The 7,338-nt window shown below is 41.2% G+C and overlaps 1 long non-coding RNA gene across 1 annotated transcript; it reads right to left on the bottom strand.

The window, feature by feature from the left end:
- Positions 1-1,146: 1,146 nt before the first annotated feature.
- LOC103662713 lies at positions 1,147-3,105 on the bottom strand. Its single transcript, XR_568549.2, has 3 exons — positions 2,929-3,105; positions 2,646-2,774; positions 1,147-1,684 (listed from the first exon to the last, which is right to left on the bottom strand). It is a non-coding gene; the product is annotated as an uncharacterized LOC103662713 (long non-coding RNA).
- Positions 3,106-7,338: the final 4,233 nt, after the last annotated feature.

Here is a 7,338-nt window from a genome sequence, read left to right as displayed (position 1 = left end):
GAACTAGTTACTTACTGCAGGAAATATTCAGTTACTTGGTTTGAGGTACAAATTGCATGAACATGAACAAGTTTACCAGGGTCTGAAACTGCAAGTGAAATTATTAATTTTCTCTCCTTTTTACCCTTTTATGGAGCATTTGTAAGGGATCCTTTAAGTGATCTGCTCAGTTTCCTTCCCTAAAAACAATCTGTCCTCCATACAGTGTGGAGTCCACTTCTGAACAAGAGATAGCTTATCGCGACAGTTGACAGCACCAGCTCTGGACTCAGTCCAAATGGGCTTGAATTCCGACTCTGCCACTGACCAGCTCTGTGCCCTTTGGGTGAGTTATTGACCGCTGAGCCTCTCTTTCTTCTCCTGTAAAACTGGGATTTCACAGCACCCCTTTCTCTATGATTGTTCTGAGTATTTTCAGAAGTTGCCAGAACAGTTTGCCTGTAGCTCTGTGAGATGAGCAAAGGGAGAAGAAAGATAAAACAGACCAGTACGAGAACACCATGGGATCAAAACTACTTTCTGCACGAGATGAGAAACACCGTGCACCTTGATATTTATCTCTACGGTACCAATATATTAATCCTCATTTTATTTTGAAGCAAAGGTAAATCTTTTACTTGTAAATGTGAACTACTAGATAACATGGACCATGGATAGCAGTTTTTCGGGGACGTAGGATGCCATGCTATGAATTTCCTACATCGTTTCACTTATCAGGTGCCTTCCTGAACACAGTAGCAATAAATAGACGGAAAGGAAGACAAAGGAGTAAAGGGTAAGCCTAGTCTATTTTTATCAGTTGGTGCAAAGTCCCAGAAAACAGGCAGCTAGAGTTAGGAGCCTCCCTTCTCCATGCCCCACATTCACTGTCCCTTTCACAGATTTAGAGACTGCCTTGGTCCCCCAAACCTTTCAAGCTCAATTATAAGTATGGCTTTATCACTGGTGTCTTCATTCGTAAACGTAACCAATGCTAACGGAGCACCCACTGTGTGTCTGGGACTCTCCCAAGCGGCCGCACAGGAGTTAGGTCGGGGTGTGAAGAATGACCTAAGCTCACAAAGATGCAATACAGAGCATCATCCTGATCCTCGAAGAATGCGTGGTCCAGGGAGACATTAAAAAATGACCCAAAGCCAACAACAATCAGAGCAAAAATCATGTAATGCACGACAAAAGGAGTTGTGGGAAAGAGAGGAGAGAGAAGGAAGTGTCTAGCACTGCTTAGGAAAGGTCGGAAGGCTTGATGTGGGGCTCCGGGGAAAGTAGGAATTAACCTGCTAAAAAGGGAGAAAAGAGGGCATGAGGAAGCGACATGGACAGAAGAAATGTCCCAGCAAAGACACCAAGGCCCACAAGGGCTCCGTGTGCCTGGAGTGTGCCTAGCAATGCTTGTGGTTGGAATGCAGGGCATTTTGTGGCGGCATGGGGTTTCTGAACATAGTAACGACACAGTGTTTTCAAAAGGCCACAAGTGACAGGGTGGCGGAAGGCCACTTCCGAAGTCTTGCTACCATCCTGGGTGATCTGATTTCCTGCACCAAGGAAGCAAGGCAGAGTCCAAGGAGGCCGACAGCTTTTAAACGAAGAACATGCCACTTTCCTTAAGGACCAGCTTCCAGGAGTTTCAGAAGACAGGGACGGGACACTCTCTCCTATGTGGTCCATGTCTCATCCAAATATCCTGCAAGAGACAATTCTGAGTGTCAGGAAGGAAGTATCGTAAGTCACAGTCAAATCGTCCGTCTCATGGTCTCCCTGATGCATAGAATCTACTTATCCTCGTTACCTAAGTCACGAACGTAGTTATGTTTTGTTAATGATGCCAAATACTAATTTGTGTTAAACAGCCCTTAGTTTAATTGTAGAAAATATTCCTTTTCCCCTCAAATCCTGCAAAGGAGAGAAGAACCAGGTGACCCAAGCCCAGAGGAGACCCAGAGGCTGGAACATGGGTGTGGCTTGTGAAAAAAAGCTGACGCTGCTCAAAGAGGGATTTTCACAGCTAAACCTCAGATCAGGAGGAGAAATACATGGTGATCCATGCCGGACAGGCCACACGTGGGCACCTCACTCAGCCTATAAGCTCATTGCCCAATGAAAATCACGACACTCTCCAAAGATACATTTGAATCAACAGCAGGATCTGCGGTAAACAGTATGGTAGTTGACCCTTTTCACTTAGATAACATTGCTAGAAAAATCGATCTGGATTTGCCCCACCAACATTAAATCTGATAGGACCAAACCAGCTCAGGTTTGCAGGGCTCTGCAATATGGACGAGAAAAGGACAATAATCAGAGCATTTTCTTGACTTCTCCAGTTTCTCAGAAAGCAGCCTGAGTCAGCCCTCTCCAAAGAGCAGCGATGGAATCCGAGTCGGTAAACACATTGTGCGGCGGACCGCTGAGCGGCCCCGCAGCCCCTCTCGCTCATTAACGAGGGCCAAGCAAGAACAACAGAAAGTTCGCGCTACATCTGGAAGCGTTGGTCACCAAGCTAAGCTACCAAGCAGGTGAAGCATTTTAATCCCACACTCTAGCGCCTATAAAATCGGCCTGATTCCTTCAGCGTTTGTGAACCCTGGGAGAGGAATTCTTAGGACAAATAAATGGGGCGGGTAGAAATGAAGCGAGAACAACACCTGTCTCTGCAGCTGGCCGGCAGACCTCCCTTTAATGTGCTGTCTGCTGGGAAATTGAGGCGTCTCAGGTTACGCGGCGGCCTGAGCCTGCAGAAAGGAATTCCATGACCAGAAGATGTGAGGCTTGATCTGTGGCCAAAAACAATGGTGAAAGGTACAAAATGAAAAGCTCTGTCAGGACAAAGGCGCTCAATCACAGAACAACGCACCACTTGGCCGTTTGAAGAAACAAACCCAAACCCGAAGTCACCACTGGATTAACAACTGGTTGATCCCCTTTTACCTTCTAATGCTTCTCTGGCTGGGACTACTTGTTGAAATCGAAATGCGAAGAATACAGCCGCCAGCAGCGAGCGCACAGTGTCTTCATTTAGGGCTAGTTCTGGCGGGTCTCGGAAAAGCAACTTGCAAGATTTATGCTCCTGCGCCTTCCGTCCATGTTTTTTTTCATTAAAGAGGGAATTTAGAGCAAAGTTACCAATGTAACTCCAACCCAGGGCTGGAGAAGTCCTCGCTGACTTGCAAAATAACTGTGGCTTCAGCACAATTGCGTGCCCAATAGTAACAGAGGTGAAGTCCATAAAAATTGTGTGCACATATTTAAAAAAAAAAACAAAAAAAACAGGAGAAAAGACCTTGGAATTAGGTTCACGTTGGATCTAATGGTTTGTTTTGTCACATAGAATGCAGCTACGTTTGAATGGGAAAAAATAGAATGGAAGGGGAGAGTCTTTCCAAGAAAAGCTTGAAGAATATATATATATAGAAAGAGAGAGAGAGGGAGGGAGAGGTGCGGGGAGAGAGAAATTGGCGCTGAATGCCCAAGGAATGAGAGTCAATGCCTGGAAAGCCTATAATGGGAAGCAGAGCCATTCAGGCCCCAGTCAGAGTCTGGATAAAATGGAAAGACTTTGGAAAAATAAGATAAAATTCCCAATGAGCCCTGACTGACTGAAACCTACTTGAGGCTTTAGTGAAAGAGGGCAGAGGAAGATCAAGAATGCCTCCCTCCTTGAAAGTTGGGAGCTTTAGAGGGGCCCCACCCAGTGGGTGCATGAAGCAGGAAGTGAAGTGGACACCAAATGCCAAATTTGTTCTCTTTGAATTTGGCTGTATGTGGGTTCTGACTATAACAGATGGAATTGATTGGGTCAACAGTATGTGAAATGAGAAGGACGCCTGGGCCCAAGAAGGAAGCAAATGCCCCAGGTGTCCAGTCCCAAATATTTTGGCAGTGAATTTAAACACAGGGGGAAAAAATAATTTATCCATGGAAACTTTCAATGAACTGTTTTTAAAAATGCCTAAAATACCTATGGCCAGTTTCCATGGTAAACAAATATAAGCAAAGTTTTGTTGTTAGTTTGAAGAAGTGATTCCACTTTATTAGATTTTTGCTTAATATTCTCCTTAAAGCATTCATGACAGGGAACTCATTCGTTAAAATACGTTATCGAAACCCTAACACGAACACGTATTTGGTTTTTCATTGACACTCTCTTTCTTGTGTAACATTTGAGGAAACCTCAGCCATTTTTAATACCTAAATGTAGTTTTTTCTCTAGAATCCCCTCCCTGTGTCCCTCTTTCTCTCTCAAATACACCCACACAGTCTCTCTCTCTCTCTCTCTCCTTCTCTCTCTGTCTGTAGGAGAGGGCACACATTTGATTCATGTCCCCATCTGCCTTTATGAACAAACCCCACCTCCATCACTGTAAGAAATAATTGGAGCCTGGCCCTTGCTCTGCTTCACTGAATATACTGAAGAAAACACTCCATTATATCAGCACTGACTCTATTGAATGAGATGTTGATCTGCTTCGGCGTTTTCATTGAGTTTGAAAATGCACCATTATAAGTGTTCCTAACTGTGGTGAGTTATGAATCTGCATTTGACATCCATCATATCATTTGCTCTCTGCATTGTCTGGTGGGAAGAGGAATGGGGTCAAATAGCAATTAAAGTATGGGCACATTTCAAGACTTCTAAGCACTTTCCAATACTACTTATTTTCAACAAGTCTTCTGCCACGTATCAATTTGCTCACAGAAAGGCAATATTTTGGATAGAAATGAAAAAAAATCTAGTAATTCACAACTTCTTTAAGCCTATTGACTACATTGTAAAGTTATATAAATTTTTAGTTGATATTCAGATTTTATGATATTCGTGCCCACTGAGAATCCATTTGACATTTGATTTCAAATGTTGCCCTACTACCGAGAAACCATGACACAGATCCAACATTGTATTGGCAATAATCAGCTTAAAGTACTAAACATAACTTCTCTAGGTCTGCGACCATGTAAATAAAATAAAATGTTTAAAGGCAGAAGATTGGCAGGAAGCATAAACTTCATTTAAGCTACCTTAGAATTTCTCTGCATAGGGGCACAATTCAGCTCCAATAGGTTCTTGAAGGTGAAGATTATAAATTAGACCATCACTTCTAGGAGCAAGTCTTGTATTTGTCAGATGATGTAAGCTTCCTATGCAAAGAAAATTCAGTTTAGAGACAGATCCAAGCTTACTGTGTACTTTTCAGAATGCTGCTCACAGACTATAGTCACAAAATATTACTTATTGAGTATCTTCCATCTGAATGCAGGAAAGCATTAGCTAAACCTTTCTCGGACACAAAGAGTAGAGCTCTACCTAATTCAGAACTACACTTGAAGGTAGTAGCCGTCATAGTACGAGAAAGGAGCAAAAATGATTTCAACTGTCTCTTATTTATTTTTTTCTCTACGAAAATGTACTTCTCCTAAGTCTGGACTTTTAAAAGAATTTATTATAATTAGACAAACCATGCTATATAAACATTTCAATTTAACTTGATGAACAAGGATTAAATATCTCAATTTAATAGGTGAAATCTGGGATGCAAAGATAAACAAGACAGTATCCAAGAGGGGAAAGCAGACTTACATATATAACTATGTAACGAAGGAGAATGTTTTAAACGCTTAATGAATTTATACACAAAATCCTCTGAGAATACAGAAAAAGAGCAATAATTCTCTTGTGAAGCAAGGATGTCTTTAGGGAAAAGTAATATTTGATCTGTTTCTTGAAAATGAATGGAATTTCAACAAAGAGGACATGGCAGGTAGTTCTAGCGTTAGAAGAGGGTGGGATCTGGGACAACAAGCTATGGCAGAGAGTCTAAGATAATCACACTTTAAAAGAGGCTTTGCCGTCACCATCATTCATAGTCTCCTTGAGATTTCAAAAGATGAAAATGTCAAAAATTGACTTGGCCTGTAATCTTGCCCCTTCCCACAACCAACACAAAGTACACAGCCAGGACTGTTGCCTACTGTCCCATCCAAGAGAGGAACGTGAAGGCATGTTAACGAACAAAGCAAAGTAGCCTCTATCTCAACTCTCTACTGAAAGTGCTTCTACTAATGATGTCCTTGACACCACATGCTCCCTCCCCAACCCCAAAAAATGATCCTTATTCCTCCTCTTGGCTGTATTTGACTATATCGGACTCCTTCTTTATTGAAACAGCTTCTCTGACTTTCCTAAAACCACCATTGCCCTCTTCTTTCAACTACTTTTAAAAGTCAATCTCATTGACTTCCATAGCTTAACTAACCCTGTATGCTAATGAATTACAAATCTACATCTCAAGCATTGATCCCTTTCCTGAGTTCCAGACTTCTATATCCCCTGCCCACTGACTACCTTCTGTTCTACTTAATCGTATATCCCCAACAATAAAGCAATCACCAAATCCTGATTTTTATTCCTTGTGTTTTCTATACCAATCCACCTCTCCGTGTTCATGTAACAAAGAATCTGTTAAGGCCAATGGGGCTGTTCCCAAGAATTTCTGCAACAGTTCCTGAGCACTCCTACTTCCTCTGGTCTTTTCTCTCTATTTCACCCTTTACACCGCAGCCAGAATGATTCTTCCCAATACAAATTTGATTCTGTCACACCGTGCTTAAAATGGAGTTCCAATTGCTTGTTGTACAAGTTCCAAGGTACTTGTGTTGGTTGATAGTACCTTCATTATCTAGTGTTTTCTTACCTGACAAGCTTCACCAGAGTTAGCATTCTCCTCTTCATGTCCTCTGCAATCACCATATTGAACATTTTTAATTGTTATATTATGTGTGGCTATTTTCTCTTGCTCAGAATCAGCCCACTCACCCATTTTCCCTTCTTTAATTGACTCAATTTAAATAGTATCTACTTCTGTAACCAACTATCCTCCCCAACATTCCATCGTCACTACCACCAAAACCATGAGGTAAGGTGACTTACTATGCACATTTAAAATCTTCCACTTCCTCTAGCATAACATGCAGCATGCTTTATTTACTCACTTATTTATCTATTTATTTTGTTTTTTGTGCTCTAGAACTGATCTCAATAAATACTAAGGGAAGTTTTTTTCTCATTTATTATGTATTCTCCATACACATAATAGGATCTGGCATAGACAACTGCCTAATTATTATTTCTAGATAGAGAAATAACATCAATATGTAAGGCTCAAGTTCTGAAACAATTAGTGTTCTAATAACTTTGAGATATAATTGGAAAAATCAAAGCTGGTAAAAGAGATTGATCCAGATGATGACAATGTTAAACTTGAACTAAAGTGATTTTTTTTAATTTTTATATTTTAATCTGATTTTATTAACAATAAGAAAAGAAAGCATATCTGTAAACAA

This window comes from Ursus maritimus, unplaced genomic scaffold (genome assembly GCF_017311325.1).
Source record: "Ursus maritimus isolate PB19 unplaced genomic scaffold, ASM1731132v1 scaffold_1, whole genome shotgun sequence".
In the NCBI taxonomy this organism is placed as follows: Eukaryota; Metazoa; Chordata; class Mammalia; order Carnivora; family Ursidae; genus Ursus; species Ursus maritimus.
The sequence above is the reverse complement of the archived record's forward strand: the minus strand, read 5'-3'. Positions and strand labels throughout refer to the sequence as shown.